The sequence below is a fragment of the Neofelis nebulosa genome, chromosome 7, assembly GCF_028018385.1.
Source record: "Neofelis nebulosa isolate mNeoNeb1 chromosome 7, mNeoNeb1.pri, whole genome shotgun sequence".
Taxonomy (NCBI): Eukaryota; Metazoa; Chordata; class Mammalia; order Carnivora; family Felidae; genus Neofelis; species Neofelis nebulosa.
Window position 1 is genome coordinate 76752089 of NC_080788.1, and position 10813 is coordinate 76762901.

Here is a 10813-nt window from a genome sequence, read left to right on the forward strand (position 1 = left end):
AAATAAAAAATGCTTGGGGTGTCTCTAAGGAGCCTATTTATATTGGAGCATCTATGTGGGCTGGGGTCACTGCAGGACAAACAGAGCAAGCGACTGCATGCGATCTATGAAATATTATTTAAGGCCTTTTCCCCCCGACTGCAAGAAACTCTCTTGCAACACTTACATATTTATTCTGTCAACAGGAATTCATTGAGCACTTGTTATGGGCCAGACACTTGACGTCGAGATGTAGAGTCATCCTTGAGCTACAACATAATTATGATAAGTTGTGGTGAGAAACGTAAAGGGAGATGCAGTTTGTCCCAGGAACTCAGCATGGGATACAGCATCTTTACTTCTCAATGCAACTGTTTTCATCTTCCTCCTATTCTCCCAATTCAATCCACGGTTGGCCACATTGGAATTCTGGAGGTGCCATTGAAAGGCCACTGTTATTCACAATACCATGGTTTCTATAGAGATTTCTTCTAAGTTCAGTCACACTCCCCATCTTCTCTGCCTGGTGAACTCTTACTTAACTTTTAAGGTTTATTTAGCTCAAACACAATCTCCTTTTTGAAATCTTCCCTGATTTCTCCACCTTTTCCTCCTTCTCCCAACCCTTAATCAATCTTTCCTTCTTTAAACTCCAGAATATTTTTCCCCTCTCTTATGGCATTTATTATTTTATATGACATTAGCAACTTAAAGACATTTTGGTTTTTTTTACTCTTATTGGTTTGGTAAACTCTTTAGGGCAGAGATAATATACATATTTTTTTTTTCCCTCTCTAGCCCTTATTGGAAATTGCATAATGTTCAAATGCTTTCTGATTAACCCAGTGAATTAATGAAAAATAAATATCATTTGCTAAGGAGCTATTGTGAAATTTGCATATTTTACATCATTTAATTTTCAGAATAATCCTGCAAGATAAATATTACCATCACCATTTTACAAATGAGGAAATGAAAGCTTTGATGGGTTAAATGAGTTGCTGAAAGCCATATAGCTCAAAAATGGTGAACTTGTCTGGTTTTAATGGTCATCTTCTATTTTACCATCCTGCAAAAAATCAATGGGAATGGCTTTGTAGTTGCAGGAAGGGTATCTTCCTTTCACATCCTTGCTACTCAAAATGTGATTGACAGATCAGAAACATTGGTACCGCATGGAAGCTTATAAGAAATGCAGAATCTTGGGCTCCCCCTTATGCCTGTGAAATCAGAATTAGCGTTATTAACATTATCCCCAGATTCGTCTTTTTATTTTTTTAGAGAGAGAGAGAGTGAGAGAGTGCACATGAGTGGGGGAGGGGCAGAGAGAGGGAGAGAGAGAGAGAAACTTAAGCAGGCTTCATGCCCAGTGTTGAGCCAGACACAGGGCTTGATGCAGAGCTCAGTCTCACAAACTGTGAGATCATGATCTGAGTGGAAATCAAAAGTCAGACACTCAACCAACAGAGCCACCCAGGTGCCCCATCTCCAGATTATTCTTATGGATAGTGAAGAATGAGAAGCACCAACTACCTTCACAGTTTTCCTGGGGTTTATCATGGTTCCTGGCTTTTTGAAAACTCATCTCAGACACACAGAAAGATGATGCTCATTGTAACATGCAACCTGTAAGTAGATGAAAGCCTGCAGGTACCAGTTGGGCATATCCTAGAAGAAAAACAAAACCATATCTAATTTTTTCCCATTCTCTTTCCTTATTTCCCTACCTTCCTAATCATTCTTTGAGGGAAGAGATCTGGTGAAAACTTTATGTTATTAGGCAAATGTGAAAATTGGGTGCTTCTCATTCAGATTATTTAACTGTGAGGAATAAAGTGCCACTCAAGTTAGAGAGAAGGTCAGTTTAAGAATACACCTAGAATAGGGGGCCTGGGTGGCTCAGTCGGCTAAGCAGCTGACTTCGGCTCAGGTCATGATCTCACAGTTCGTGAGTTCGAGCCCCACATCGGGCTCTGTGCTGACAGCTCAGAGCCTGGAGCCTGCTTCTGATTCTGTGTTTCCCTCTCTCTCTGCCCCTCCCCCACTCTCTCTCTCTCTCAAAAATAAATAAACATTAAAAATTAAAAAAAAAAAGAACACATCTAGAATAGTTTCAGTAGTGGGCTCTCATAGTGGGTTCAATAATAGGATTAGTCCTCAGGGAGGTGCTTCTGAACTCAAGGTCCTTTAAGGATCTCTGCAGGAGGAGTTTGGGGGGTCTTCTCCTAGGATGTATCATTAATGAAGCTTGGCTACCCCATCCTTCAGTCCTTATCACTGTCAATACCATTGTTTGCCCCCCTCTGTCATTCCCTCTTCTTGCTGGAAAAAGATCTCTTTAACTTATTCCCATTCAAATTCTAAACATTGAGAATATGATTGGCTAATCTCATGAACCCAAGGGAGCCACATGTTTCCAGATCACAGGGTATATATTCGTATATGGAAAAAGTTCCTTGGTCAATTGCCCAGCTCCAGCTCCATTATCCACAGCTTGGGGTATAGAATGATTTCTTTTGGAAATGAACTTTGAACTTCTGCAGAGACTTGGGCAGTCCAGTTTCCTTTAGGAAGTGGTATGAATAGACTGCTCTATAAAAAAGGTCCAAGGCAAAAAGGAAAGAAATAAGTTAACTTTTTCCAGTGCAGTGTTTAAAGAGCTAGCTAGCTAGCTGATTATATACTCAATAGATGTGACTAATTGCTAAATTCTGCATTCTTCTGCAAGTCATGGTACTGTGGTAAGATAAAACAAGTAGTCCATTATCCCATTGAGCTAACTTTTAAAGGAGATATTAACTGAGCATCTACTACTAGTTAGACATTCTATAATGTGGGGATTACAGAGATGCACAGAATACAGCTGATGCCTTCAGGGTGGTTATAATTTAGTGGTCACAGCTATATAAGGACATGTTTTCAGAATTTACATCGTAAGTGCAAAGGCCACAGGCCCAAGATGTAGCTTTTGTTTATGTGCGTGTATTCTCCTGTAGTTCAAATTCTCTCAGAATTTCTTTGTGGGGAAATTAACATTGATTTGCTGCTAAAGTAATGGTCGTCACTTATCCATGCAACATGAAAAGAAGCAGGAATGAGTATACCTACCTTGTGGCCGAACGACTTTAAAAAAAAAAAAAGTGGAAGATTAAGAGTTGAATGACATTTTGTTTGGTAGTATTATAGGGTCATCATAAAAGCAAGGTCTAAGGCATCGCTTATCCTTGGGAAGGGAGGGACATAATAAATTAAGAACCAAAAGCACTGTGTTCCATCAGATCCCTGGAAGTATCCATTCTAAGCATGGTTTGAAGCATGCTTTTATTTATAATGCATATTGGGCCACCTTATTCTGATAGATACAATCAGAAGACAACTTTATAACTCAGTGACTTGAGAGATACCAGATAGAAGATCACTGGTGTGTATCATGGAACTCAATTCTTACCTTGCCCAAGGCACCAGTTTCCAAAGGCTTATCACATGTTGAAGGTGGTGGTCCTCCATTTCTGTAGAGTGACTGAGATGAGCTGTTCTACTCAGTCAAAATCCACTTTCTAGCATAGCTAGAACTTGGTGAAGGTTGAATCATAGTGAATATAAAGATTATCATACTGATTATACCCTTATCAGATTATTATGCTGCATACCTTTTCAGGGAAGGTATCAAAAGCACTCTAAAAAAAAGAGTAAGTAGGAGAACTGGTTAATAGGTAGGAGGAAATGTCTAGAAAGATCTTTTCTAAGATTATTCTAGGTGTCCTCTAGCTTGGAGGAGAACTAAGCATGCACTAAATATATAGCAAAGAGTTATTCTTACTTTTGCTTTCTCTTTCATCCAGTTGATTAGGAACAATTACCAGCACAGAATATTCTCCACAGAACTCTGGAGAAGAACATAAGGAAAGCACTAGAGTCAGCTCTTGACTTCTTTTTCTGAACATTGGAATTGTTACCCTATTTTTTTCCTTCTTCTATCTGGTGGGTGGCTTTGTAAGGAAGAATTTTGGTCCTGATGGCACCTCAGCAGTGATGAGAAATTCATGTATTCAGTAGCTAGTTTTTAGTTTGTTCTTCCTTTCAGAGAAATCTTATGCAATATTTCTGCTCCTGTATCAACAGTAGCTGGTATATCTGTAGAAAATTTGCCCAATAGGCTTACCACTTTCAGGGGGAAATATAAATGGCTATTCATCTTGGCAGATGGACTCAGATAAGTAAAATTTCTTTGGGAATTAGGCTTAGTCGAACTAATTTAGATCCCATGGAGGAAATTTTAGCAAAGGCCCCTGTTGCAGAGTAAATATTTTGTTTGCCTTGTTTTCATCAGGTAGTTTCATTGGTCCACACTTGTTTTAGTAGGTTTCCCTTTTAAAAAAATGTTTATTTATTCATTTATTTAGAGAGAGAGAGAGCAGGGGAGAGGGTAGAGGGAGAGCAAGAGAGAATCTTAGGCTGAGCGTGGAGCCTGACACAGGCTCACTATTTGAGAGACAAGCGTTAGAAGCTCAACCAACTAAGCCACGTAGGTTTCCCTGTCAAAGGAATATTCCTTCTTAAACCTATCTCATTTACGTCACTCTAAATATTACATGTCACAAGATATTCAAACAAACAATAAACTTCCAAAATGGTCACCAAACTAGTAGCAGATTTTAGAAGTGCCAAGGGGCGAGAGTGGGAGACTTCTATAGCCATCCATAATCTCCTCCAGGCCATCCATTGTTACCTCCGTAAACATGCAATCTTACACCCTAAGTAAAAACACTAGGATTGCAATCCCTCTGCCTTCTCTCCTAATCAGATTTCCAGCTATAATCCCCTCCAAAGCAGAAATTTTGGAAGTGCCATTGTTGCTGTTCCATCAACAACATTAGCTCGGACTTTATTAATAGTTAATTATCATAAATACGTTTCTGGTAGTCTGCTATCCTTAGATCTATTGCTCAGGAAAAAGAAAAAAAATAAATAAAAGGTCTCTGACAAGTTCTTATGGTTTGGAGACTTGGTCAAAGAGGTTTGTTTCTCTCTATCTCTCTTTTTATTTTTTGGGGGGAGCATGTTATAGCTTTTTCCAGACATGAGAAAAAGCAATCATCAGTAGCTAGAAGAGTCTCCAGACTCAGGGATATTGTTATAATCGGGTCAGTTGAGCCTGCTTTCAGCTCATTCCACATCACAAAGCTGTCATAAGACCAGTGCTTTCTTTGAAGCAGGTACATTCAAATGCCACCAGGTTGCAAGCCTGGGGCTGCGAAAGGTAAACTAGTGTCAGTGAGCACATCATGTTGCAAAAGCATCATAATAATTGTATAGACAGCAAAGGATTGCATTTCACTACCGGGAGCATCAAATACATAAGGCAAATGCAAACAAGCTATTGTCACCTACCAGGATTGGGAACCTGAGTGTAAAACTCCTAAGCTGTTCATTGCCAGCTTAAATGAGCCCGTTAGGCTTACATTAGACTTAAGAGAAAAGAGAAAATAGTGCTACTGAATTGCCAGGGATGCGAAATTTCCTAATGCAAGAGAAGAATCACCACAAATCCAAAAGCTGAGTCTTATTGCATTATCTATCTTATATTCAATTTGGAAAATTCATAAGCCCAACATGGGTATAGCCTTTATGAAGTTGTTAAAAGAGATGATAGAAGAAATATCTTAGCATCATTTCCATATTTGTCTTTTTTTTTTTCCCTCCCCTGTTAGGAGCACTGCTGAGACAAAATGGGATTTGGGAGAAACTTGTTTGTTTCTGGTGTATCTGGTATGGATCAAAAAGAATCAAACAGAAAAGCAACCTATGGTAAAATTTTGAAACCCAATTTTTATCAGAAGATGATTTTGATTTTATTATGTTTGATGCTAGTGAGGGATAAGACAGACATGAAAGGTTTTGAGTATAGATTTTAGAACCGAGTGATGAGCAAAACTGACAATTCATATTCTTATCAAATCCTTTTGAGTCTTACAAAATAGAAGTTTCCTTGAATTTTCTGACATCTTCACATCTCGCCCTGCTCGAAACTTGGAGACTCATAAAAGACAAACATAAAACTTGAAAAATACTGGCAAGAAGAAATTTTCAGCCGCAGACCGGTTTAAAGAAAAAGTCTTATTTGGTCGAGGCTGAAGGAGCTCTTCAATATAAGGTAGTTGGCTCCACAAGGGTATTTGACCTAAAATCTAACTATCATAAATAAGGAACTGAAGCAGAACGTAAATTACAGTGCTGACACAGAGCTTTTCTTTGCTAGTTTCAGGTCAACATACAAACTCAAATCAGGAGAAAGTATCTTTGTCGTCTGAGAGTTGTTGTTCTTTTGGGTATCAAGGTAATCTCAAAAAACTTTCAGGTGATCACTCTTAGTTTATTTAAGACAAGATACAGCGAAGGAATACCAAATAGTCTTTACATGCTCTGCACATGGCTCATGGTAGTACCGTGAGCTCTCTGGCTTGCTTCAAAAAACAAAACAAAACAAACAAACAAACAAACAAACAGAAAAACCCACACAAAACAAAACCCTTTCAGTTCAAGGATGCCTTCTTCTTCATCATGTTATCACGTGGCCATCATTACCACTATGATGGCTACCACAATTATCTGACTACTTAATAAGTGGGCATGTAATGAGCAACGTTAGGCAGTGGAAGCATGAAAAACTTCTACCTCATTAGCCAGGGTAAGTTATCAGAGTTAATCAAGAACTGATGGCTGCAGTTTGTTCCCATTCCTATTGTATCAGCTCCGTGGGCATCATATGAGTCAGGAAGATAACCTCCTGTTCAGAGAGAGCTCTAAGGATATTATGGCTTCCCGGAACCGGGCAGGTGTCCTGTCTCACGAAACTCTATGCTCCTTCTCTACAACGTTCCATCTCTTCCAGAAAACAGTTAGACAGTGTATTAGTTGGGATCATGAGCCAACAGTGGAGGGGTTGCAGGTAACCAACAGGGCTGTTTTTTATACTGTATCGTCTGGTAGGGGACGGTAGCTGTAACCATATTCTTAATGCTAAGGACAGACTTAAAGAGCCTTCACAACACTAATGTCAGGTTTCTGACCTACCTTTTCGACACACCACACTATTTAGAGCACTATTTGAAACGCTACAGGAGAAAGTGTATGAAAAAAGAAGGCTGATGGAGTACTGGCTTTAATTTTAATTTCTTCGGAATTAGACAGCATTCTAAAATCCCAAGTGTACACATTAGTCTGCAAAGAGAAATAATTATTAAAGTGCTCCAGTCACCACTGTGTATGGCCACACCGTTTGCTAGAAGCAAGGGTAGGTGACAGTGCAGAGAGGCAAGAACATTTTGTCCTGCATTAAGCCGTGCTTCCCTCAGCGGCTATGTGTCAGACGCTTGGTACCCTGGTTCTTTGGGCGGGGTGAGCCAATTAGCACATTCCCTAGTCTGGAACGGTAGTTGCTGTGTATGTGATCTGCATACTGATTCAGCTGAGATCTGACCTTCTGGGTGGAGAAAAACAAGAATCCCAGGTGAGAGAGAACATTGGCCTAGATTTTCCTATCCTCTCTCCTCTATTCTTTATTTGCAGGCATACTGGCCGAGTAGTTTTTTTCTGACTAACTCAGAGACCAGAAACAGTTCTATTTCACTTGAAATTTAGATCAATGTATAGGATTAAAACTATGAAACAGCACGGCTTTTACTTCCTTTGGCTGATGTCAAAAATGGAAAGCAGGTAGCTCAATGTAATACTGACACTCTTGGCCCACATGGGGGCAGTACTAGGTAATCAAAAGCCTCCAGGAGCTGCCAGGGCAAGCAGTCTGGCAGGAGACGAACTCTGCATGCATAAAGCAGAATCAGGTTAGATTTTCATAAGCACAAGATTCCTTAAAGCCAATCATTATAGTGTTCTAAATGTTCTTGCTGAAGGAATCAGGAAGGGAAGACGTCTACCGAATTTCCAACTGATGGTGCAATCACTTGCCAGGAGATGTTGGGGAAATTCTTTGATGGATTACTCCATTTAACACTAGAATGTCCTTTTAACATACATAACATAAAATAGATAAACAAGCCAATTTTTTTTATCATATTATCAAATGATATTCTAGGTTTGTTTGAAATGGGGGAAGCATATCATAGGTGTGGATTTTCAGTTTCTTATTGTCTCATATGATGAGTGGCATTTTGATAAATTTTCAAATAAAGAATTCCTAGGAAAATTGGACAAGTAGGTGTGCATTCATAGCCAGTGGAAGTTTACCAGGATATTTAGTACCTGGTGGTCATTCGTGGCTTGATGATTTTGAACAGGTCTCCTTCAGATGGGTCTTTAAGTTACAAATGCTACACAAACAGACATTATTGGTGTAATGATACTCTCACCTGATCTGAAGAGTTTTCAATGTTGAGGGAAGAAATCTTTTCTACCAAGACCTTCAAAATCAATTATTTTGGTTTCTTCTAAGACAAACCTTAGAGATTCCAGCCAAGAGACATAAAGGTATGTTCAGTTGTATTCCCACAACCTACAGCATTGAAAGACACAAAGTTACAAAGCCATCGTTTCTTTACTCAGAGGTGAGACTACTTAAAATACATAGTGTCTAGATAGTACTGTCCCATTCCAACCTTCAAAAAACAAACTTGGAATTAGCTGATGAGCTCTTACCTAGGTCACAGGAAAGCAGTGGCAAACCGCTCTGTATGACAGCGTGGAGCACAGAGCTGTGACATAAGCTAGACAGCTTCTCAGAGAGGAGTCAAAAGACTTTCATGGTGATAGTGTATACGCACTGGACAGAACAGAAGACTATCTACCCCTGATATCATTAACATTGGCTTTCATTCCCTCTTTCCTCCCTGTACTTCCTTCTTTTCTTTCTTTGTCTCTGATCTTCTGGAAAAACACTGAACAGTGAATTCTCTCCATCTTCGTCCTTAACTTTATCCCCCTTTCTGCTTATACACATACCAGAGCATCCGATCACACCCACGGAAACTGTTTTTCCCTTAGGGGATCATTTGGTACTCAAATGGCTACGGTTCCAGTGCTGGAGCAACAAGATTATTAGAGAAAATTCAGTTTTGCCTTTATATTCGTTTCCAAATCTCATTAGTACAAAGGTTATTTCTCCCATTAAATGGCTACTTAGTATAAGGTATATTAAAAAAGCACATCTTTTTGCTTACTTTAAAATGGTAGCTTGGGCTGGCATGATGGACGCCGGCTCCCTGTCCCATGAATGCTTTGAACACGGAAGAAAGAACCTGCTTTGCCTCTGGGGTTTGGTAAAAAAAAAAAAAAAAAATTTCTCAGACTGATTTTTCTATTCCAGCTTAGAAAATGACTAAAATGGCTATGGATTTGAACCTTGCCATGATGTTACCTTAGTGTCACCTGGCAAGTTGTGATAAGCAAGTGTTATGCAAAAATTGCCAGGCCTACCCCAATGCTTCTGGAAATCGGTATACAAGCCCAGTTAACACTTAAGCAATAGTATGCGATCACTTTGTCTGGGTGACTATACTATTTTAATGAGCACACAGGGAAGAGAATTGCGCAGAAGATCTAATGCTAAACAACAGATTAATCTTTTTAATAACTTGGGACTTTTGCTTGCTGGAATTTAATTTTCCCTTCTAAAATACTAAGTAGAACGTGTAACATGGTAACGTGGTTTACCATTGCTTTGGGGGCGAAGAAGATGGGATTCAGCTTAACTTATCCCTGTCCCCTTGTCAGGCCCCTTAGGGCACCCACGTTAAAGCACGTTCTTCTTTGTGCTTTCTGTTCTGCCAGCACCAGACCCCCACTCCTTCCAACCCCACTTACTTCCTCTTGCTTGTTCTAACTCGATCATTAGCAAGAGAGAGAGGAATGAATAAGAAGAGAAAGACAAAAAGTAATTAATTCAGTGAAGTGCAGCTGCAAATGAATTTTTGAAATAAATTATTAATTTTCTCCTTAATATTTCTGTATTGACACTGCTCCGTATCTGGGGATTGGGAGTGAGAGCCGCTTCGCTCCACAGCAGCAACGCCCGGGTACAGGCCGCGGCGCCTTGCTGCAATGAGAACGCCTCGTGCTAACCTGCTGTTTCTCTCCTGCATCAGCAACATGCCTTCAGCCAACAGCATTTCCAACAGGAGTGGGTTTTTAAGTTTCTGGCGGGTAGGGCGGGCAGGAAGGAAGGGAGCAGTTGCAATAAAAGAGGTCGAACGCCTTAGTTTCTGTATCTTCTGGTGTCAGCTCCCCAAGATACTGAAAGCAAGACAAAAGCCAAATGTCCACGATGAAAAGGAAAAAAAAAAAAAAAAAAAAAAAAGGAGGAGAAAACACAAATCTAAAATCTTTTTGCTCCTGGAGGAGGGAGGAAAACAAGGCTGGGTGTTAAGTCAGGAGGACCAGGAGTCACCAGCATGGAAAGAGCTCTGAGTCTGTGTGCGTGGGGACCAAGATGGGCAGACAGGAGGAACGGTGGGAGGGCGGCGGCCCCCGGGCTGCCTGGATGACCTCCGACGGACTCACATCTTCTGGCAACTCTAAACCCGGGTTACAGAATGCACCTTCTATCGCCCCCTTCGCTCAAATCAGATGTTACCAGGAAATCTGCTTTTCTTGACCTGTGCAGCACGTGGTCGGAAGGTAAATAAGCATTCTAAGGAAGACACTATTTTTAGTAACAGAAAGCCACAGTGCCACCTCTGCGTTCAAAGATGTTGGCTCCAAATGGCAGAGGAATGATTGTTTCCACTTAAAGTGATTGATATGTCTACACACACTTGAGAGATAGAATTTCATTACCTATTCTTTCTGCGGGGACTGACTGACTACTGTTTCAAAGGAA